Raw genomic sequence first — 7,999 nt, forward strand, 5'->3', positions numbered from 1 at the left:
CAATACATTGAATCACTGTACTAAAGAAATATATTCTTTTAAATAAATGTTTGTTTACTGTCACAGAGGATGAGTCTAATGGTGCAGGGAAAACGCTGTGTTTGGGCAGACTTTGGACAGCAGGTTGTTCTGGAGTTTCCAGAGCTCATTAGCAAATACAGGGACTAAAGAATGTGTTTATCTTTTGCCTTTGTACTTAAAAAATCTCAAGCAAATAACCTTTGGGCCATACTTTCCTTCAGAAATATTTCTTCTGTCTTGAAATATTTTTGTGGCCATTTCTTGATTTTTGGCATTGTAAATACCTGACTTTTTCTGTCTTCCTGAAGACTGTTTTCTTTTTCCTTAAAGTCCAATAATTAACCAACCCATATCCAGGGTCCAATTTCTGCATAATTTCCCCTAAAATTCAATCTACTGATTCCTGACGATCTACTGGAATGCAAATATTGTCCAGACCCTCTTAAAATGCAAATAATGAGAAAAGAATGGCAATGGTGCAAACATAACGCTCCCCTTTCCTTCCATCATACTCACCAAACAGCAAGAAACAAATTAAGACATTCAGTGATGCACAAATATATACATTTTTAAGTTATTTAAGATGGAGCATTCACACTTCCTGGTTTCAAAACTTATTGAAAGCTCCAGCAATCAAAACTGTGGTACTGCCATGTAAACCAATTAAACAGAGTAGAGAATCCAGAAATAAATTTTCACGTGTAGGGTCAAATGATTTTCAGTAACAGTGCCAAGACCATTCTATGAGGAAAGGACAGTTTTTTAAACAAATGGCTTTGGGGAAACCAAATATCCACATGCAAAAGAATGAAGTTTTATACTTACCTTACATGGTATACGAAAATTGATGAAATATGGATTGTAGACCTAAACGTAAGAGTTAAAAGTATCTCTCGGTGCCCTGGCCAGCCGCCATGCAGCCTTTTGTCAGTAGTATCTGAAGTACCGGTCACGCCCGCCCGATGGTGCCAGTGGTCCGACTGCCCCCGGCTCGGTGATCACTCTGTGCAGCATCTCACACACTCGCCCTGTCTGCATAGTGCCCGTGCTTTCCTCAGACCCTCCTATCGTGCCCCCACCCCCACCCCGCCACCTCCCAGGATTGTGCAGACAGCCTTTGTGCCACTCCACCGGCAGCAGCCGTCCCAGCTCTAGCCACAGCCCAGGTGCTCAAGAAGTTCAGTGCAGAAACCAGGGTCCAGCGTCCATCCAAGTCCAAGTGCCCAACATGCAGCAGAAGATGGAATGGAAACAGGGGCGAGTCTGCACCCTCCCATTCCCAGACCCGGTCTGTGTGGCGCAGGCGAAGAGGCACGAAGCCAGGGCCATGCCCACAAGGAAGCAGAAGCTGCAGTGTGTACGGGGGCACCTCCATCCAAGACTCCAGCTCCCTGGCTTCCCACGACATAAGCCCCCAACCCGGAGAGTGGCTGGGGGAAGAAGTGGGAGGGCGGAACCTGCTGTCAGGCCCCAGCCTCTGCCGTCCTCTGCCATCCTCTGCCGCCCCCACCCCTGTCCCAGACCCAGGAGACCCTGCCATGTGCGTTTGTTTCCCTCTTACTTAGCTGGAAGATTGGAATGGTCCCCCACCCCTCCCCACGTTCATAACAGCTTCCTACCTTGTGCTCTTCCCCAGTGGTCTCTGGCATTCCTTCCTGTCCCTGCCCTGATCTGTGGGCCTTCATTTCTTCAGGAAGCTCCCCCAGGAAGTGCGACCCCCCCCCCGCCAGTGTTCTGCAGGGCAGGGTTCCGTGTGAGGGCTGGCATGTGGCTACTGGCACATGCTTCCATCGCCACTAATCACTTCACATCTTGCCATGGGCTAATGAACTCTTGGACCCTTAAAAAAAGAGTTTATACTATAAAACTTCTAGCAGGAAATATAAGAGGAATGCTCCATTATATTGGATTTGGCAATGATTTCTTGGATATAATACCAAAAGCACAAGCAACCTCCTCGGTCCCCGATAAACTGGACTTTATCAAAATGAAATCTTTTTTATGTCAAAGACAGTATCAAGATAGTGAAAAGACAACTCACAGAATGGGAGAAAAATCTGCAAATCATTTATCTGATAAGTCATGCTGGTGGCACCCAGCATGAGCTACAAAGCTAGTAACAGATGGCTTCTGTATGTGCTGGGCTTGGAGGTGCCCAGGAGAGGCCAAGATGCAGACTGAGGCTGGCTGCCACCAGTGCAGGGCCTGGGGCCACTACGCAAGTGTACAGGGCATGCTGGGGCCAGATGCTGCTTGTTTGGGGTTTATAAATTGCTGAGTTTAGAAAAGTCTACAGCATGAGCTACAACAGGCCATGTGTATGGGAAAGCCATTGGACAGGCTTGGGTGGGCCCCAAAGTTGAGTGGTGTGGGGTCTCTGGGAATCACTAGGGTGGGGAAACAGTGTTAGCCAGGCAGGTGGAGACTGAGCTGTGGCACAGTCTGGTGGCTCGGTGGTGTGTGATGGGGAGCTCAGCAAAGGAACAATGGCCTCTGCCAGCACTTCTGTCTTGGAGAAAGCTGGTCCTTTCAGCCCTTACCCCAAAGCCAGACAATTCAGTTCCTCCCTGTATGTCCCTGATGTGCCTTTCAAGCTGCTGCTCCAGCGCTGGAGCTCAGAGCCAGTCAGTGCAGGTAAGTCCTTGCATTGGTCCCTTGAGAGGAATGCCTGGGACGCCAGAAATCCTCTGTCTCACTCGCCCACAATCCCCACTGGTTTTCACAGCCCAAAGTTATAAGGACTTCTCTTCCTGGCCCCTGGAACCTGGACTGAGGGTATGGGGCTGGGACTCCTTGCTCCTCAGGAGGACCTCCACAGCTGAGATATCCCCCAATTTTTAACTGCCACATGTGGGGGTGTGATCAGCCCATTCAGTGTCTCCCTGCTCCTCCCATCATTCACACCATGGTTTCTGCTTTCTATCCTTAGTTATAGGAACTCTGTTCAGGTAGATTTCAGGAAGTTCCCAACAATAATGGTTCTGTAGTTTAGTTGTAATTTTGGAGTGGTTGTGGTAGGATATGAGGACCACATTTACTGAAAGCTCCTATTATTCTTCCGTTGATTTTTAAAAAATATATATAAATATATTTTATTGATTGTGCTATTTCATTTGTTGCATTTCCCCCCTTTATTCCCCTCCACCCTGCACACCCCCTCCCATCTGCATTCCCCACCTTTAGTTCATGTCCATGGGTCGTACATATAAGTTCTTTGGCTTCTCCATTTCCTATACTATTCTTAACTTCCCCCTGTCTATTTTCTATCTACCATTTATGCTACTTTGTCTCTGTAACTTTTCCCCCTCTCTCCCTCTCCCACTCCACTACTAATAACCATGTGATCTCCATTTCTGAGATTCTGTTCCTGTTCCAGTTGTTTGCTTAGTTTCCTTGTGTGTTTTTTTTAGGTTCAGTTGTTAATAGCTATGAATTTGTTGTCATTTTAGTGTTCATATTTTTTATCTTCTTTTTCTTAGATAAGTCCCTTTAATATTTCATATAATAAGGGCTGGGTGATGATGAACTCCCTTAACTTGACCTTATCTGGGAAGCACTTTATCTGCCCTTCCATTCTAAATGATAGCTTTGCTGGATAGACCAATCTTGGATGTAGGTCCTTGCCTTTCATGACTTTGAGTACTTCTTTCCAGCCCCTTCTTGCCTGTAAGGTTTCATTTGAGAAATCAGCTGATAGTCTTATGGGAACTCCTTTGTAGGTAGCTGTCTCCTTTTCCCTTGCTGCTTTTAAGATTCTCTCCTTCTCTTTAATCTTGGCTAATGTAATTATGATGTGCCTTGGTGTGTTCCTCCTTGGGTCCAACTTCTTTGGGACCCTCTGAGCTTCCTGGACTTCCTGAAAGTCTATTTCCTTCACCAGATTGGGGAAGTTCTCCTTCATTATTTGCTCAAATAAGTTTTCAATTTCTTGCCCTTCCTCTTCTTTTTCTGGCACTCCCATGATTCAGATGTTAGAACATTTAAAGATGTCCTGGAGGTTCCTAAGTGTTTCCTAATTTTCTTGAATTTGTGTTTCTTCATTCTGTTCTGGTTGAATGTTTCTTTCTTCCTTCTGGTCCAAGTCCTTTATTTGAGTCCTGGTTTCCTTCCTGTCACTGTTGACTCCCTGTAGATTTTTCTTTATTTCACATAATGTGACCTTCATTGCTGCCTGTGTTTTTTTTTTATGCTGTTGAAGTACCTAGTGAGTTCCTGGAGAATCCAGATTACCAGTGCTTTAAACTGTGTATCTGATAGGTTAGCGTTCTCTTTCTTGCTTAGTTGTATTTTTTTCTGGAGCTTTGAAGTTTTCTTTTATTTGGGGCATTTTTATTGTTGTTGTCTCAGCACACCTGTCATGTAGTAAGGGGTGGAGCCTTAGATGTCCACCAGAGCGGGGCAACCCACTTAGCTGCACTGTGATGCTATATGTGAGGGAGGGTCTGAGGGGGGACAATGCTGCTTCCTCCACTCTGCCAGTTTTCAGTCACTTCCCCTCCTTTCCACAATCAAATTGGTCCTTTCTGGTGCTGATTCCCAGTGGGTGGGTTTCTGTGCATTCTAGACCCTGTGGGTGTCTCCAAAGAACTCTCCTGTGAAGCTGGGAGTTTCTTCTGCTGCTGCCTCAACACCCCACAGGTGTTTTCAGTCAGAGTTTTGAGGCATTATTTCCAGGTACTGGAACCCTGGGTTGAGTGGTCTGTCTTGCTCCCCAGTTGTTCCTCCTGGCTTATCTACATGTGAATGTGGGACCACCCAGTCCACCAGTCACTGCCATGCCTAGCATCTTCTCCACCTGCTACCCATCTCTACCCCTCCTACTGGTCTGGATGAATGTTTCTTCTTTAATTCCTTGGTCGTTGGACTTCATACAGTTCAATTTTCTGTCAGTTCTGGTTGTTTTTAATTTTGTTGTTGTCCTTCTTTTGGTTGTGTGAGGAGGCCCAGTGTGTCTGACCTCCATCTTGGCCAGAAGTCTCCAAGACTTTTTCTTATACAAACTACTTTTACATTGTTTTTTATTTTTATAACTGCTATGATCTATGAATTTTTCTATTATAAAATATTCCCATTTTGTAATTTATGCTTATATTGGGCTTAATTACTGTTTTATCTATAAATATGAATGCAACCATTTTTCTCTAATTTCTGCCTTTACCTAACACATCTTTGCCCAATTTCATATTTGTGGGGTTTTTTTAAGATTTTTATTTATTATTTATTTTTAGAGAGGGGAGGGAGGGAGGGAGAGAGAGAGAAAGAGAGATAGAGATAGAGAGAGAGAGAGAGGGAGAGGGAGAGGGAGAGAGAGGGAGAAACATCAGTGTGTGGTTGCTGGGGGTTATGGCCTGCAACCCAGGCATGTACCCTGACTGGGAATCGAACCTGTGACACTTTGGTTCGCAGCCCACACTCAATCCACTGAGCTATGCCAGCCAGGGCTCATATTTGTATTTTTTTAATGTGGGTTTTTAAAATTCATCTTTTAAAAAATATGCTTTGAATAATTTTTGCTTTAAATAGTATTCTTTGAATGACAGACAAATAAATACTAATACACACCCTACTTCCAGCCCACAGATACCATGTGGGCTAGCCAGCCCACAGATACCATGTATTTGGATAGTCACTGCACACCCCACACTCAGTATTCCCTACCCCTTGTCCAAGGCCAGCACCTCCAGGCAGTACCTCCAGTTTCCAATGTCAAGGACACAGTAACTGTGACAGATTAAAACACAGAATCGAGGTTCTGCTACTAGTCATTACTTCTTAGCATACATTAACAATCAAACCTTGTATTTGATTTTTTGTTTTGTTTTGTTTTTGGTTCTTTTTTAAAACCTTGTGTTTGAAAGAAGAAAGAGTTCAGGGTTTTTTTTTTTTTTAAGATTTTATTTATTTATTTTTTTAGAGAGGAAAGGGAGGGTGATAGAGAGGGAGAGAAACATCAATGTGCAGTTGCTGGGAGTCATGGCCTGCAACCCAGGTAATGTACCCTGGCTGGGAATTGAACCTGCGACACTTTGGTTCGCAGCCCGCGCTCAATCCACTGAGCTACACCAGCCAGGGGCTGAGTTCAGGGTTTTGACAGCTTAGGATCACACAAATGGGAGTCAGTGCAGGGAACAGGGTACACAGAACAGAGCGGCTATAAATCTCTGTGGGCCAGTATCTTCACTGGCTTCCCATTTTTCATTAGATAAATTCAGGATACAGATCAGGGGACCAGGTACATTTTGTCTGTGACATGGGCATGAGGTGTACTTGAGGAAGTGAGAAGTAACAAGTCTAAGCCCTAAGCTGACACCAAGATATTGGTGTCTGAACAAAACAGGAACACAGAAAGTTAGTGTGTGAGCCTCTGATGAGGAGCTGTGGGAAATCCACCCTGGGGATGCCCAAACAAGGCAGCTATTGCTGTCCTGGTTCCCCATGAAAGGCCTGATCTCCAGGGACAGAAGATCTGTTTATTTGCCCCTACTCAACAAAGCCAGGAGAGCCACAGTGTCAAACTCTCATGCCTCCTCCAGTGAGAAAAGGTTCCCAAATCCTCAGCCCTAGCTGAGACTTTCCCATCATCCAGGGTCAAACAAGGAGCCAGTGGGGATGACGATCCATGAGAGCATCTGACAGCACCCGAGAGCTGCCAGGTAAGAACTGGGAAAGCAGGTGAGGGCAAGGCTACCTCCCACCCACATGCACAGATTCACACAGGAAAAAACAGACACAGTGAATCCCTTTGCATCTAACCAAGTTCAAAGGGGGAACATCTCTCGATTGGACAGGTACAGGACTTTTTCCTGTCAGGATGTGGTGCCCACTGCAGAACAGAGCAAGCACATTTCTGAGATGGAAGCAGAAAAGCAAGCTGTGGGAAAGGAAGGAGATAACTAAGGTTAGTGGCGCTAAGACCAGTGACTTCAGCTCCTTAGATCCATCCCAGAAGCTTAGTTGAGAGCCACCGTCCATGTCCACAAAAGAGACTACTCCGTTAGACAGTCAAGAGCCCCAATTCTGCCTCTAATCTCCACCTTTTCTCCAGCTGCTTCCCCATGTTCATCCACTGTGGTCACAATAAAGGTATTTCAGAGGGAGGCTCCATGCATGTCACAGGGAGCCCCACCAAGGGGAGTCAGTTCGGCCCAGGATCCAGGCACAAACAGCCTCAGGGTTAATGTGCAGGAGTATGACCTCTCACTGCTACAGATATGGCAGATGTTTCAGAGACAGTCACACACTAACAAGGCTCACGAGAGGTTAATGCACGAAACTACACGTCTACAGAAGTTACATAAAATAATATCATTGCCAAGGGGACTAGGAAGAGCACTCTCTCACTGTAAGGATGCTATCTGGGAGGTTAAACTAAAATTAAGAGGTGTGTGGTGGCTATCCAATCACAGTAGATGAATTTAGTACATGACCTACTACTCAGTATGGAATCTCAGCTTGTCGGGGTTTAAACTGTGAAATGATGGTATTTTTTCTTGTAACTGATCTTCTGTTGCTAGCTCTCATAAAAATGCCCTGGCCAGATTCCACCATTTTAAGCCACTGTATATTATAAAAATCACTCTTAGTGATTCAGTGGTCAAGAACATTCTAAAACGTCAATTGCTTGTGTCCCACTCTCCCACAATGTTTTGGTGGGGAGAGGGTGAATGATGGTAGACATGGTCTCAGTCTCAGGCACCTCTTCCCCTGCACTCTTCTAGAATCAGCTCTTCCTGAGTTGGGGCAAGAAAGAGAGAGAGGAGATCCAGAAGGTATTACTGTTCTTGACCACTTAAGGAAGCTGCCCCTTCTCTCTTGGTGTTGGCTGCTTTTCTGGCTGTCACAGAACATGGCAGGGACATGCAAGCTGGCTCCCTACAGGCTCATCACTGTGAGCTTCTCACTGAGGGCTCCCCAAGGACCCCCATATGGTCTCAGGGGTGGGAGAGCCAGCACTCACTCAGCCTCTGTAACTCTGGAA

Source organism: Phyllostomus hastatus, unplaced genomic scaffold (assembly GCF_019186645.2).
Source record: "Phyllostomus hastatus isolate PE091 unplaced genomic scaffold, TTU_PhHast_1.1 phas_contig_150, whole genome shotgun sequence".
Classification (NCBI taxonomy): Eukaryota; Metazoa; Chordata; class Mammalia; order Chiroptera; family Phyllostomidae; genus Phyllostomus; species Phyllostomus hastatus.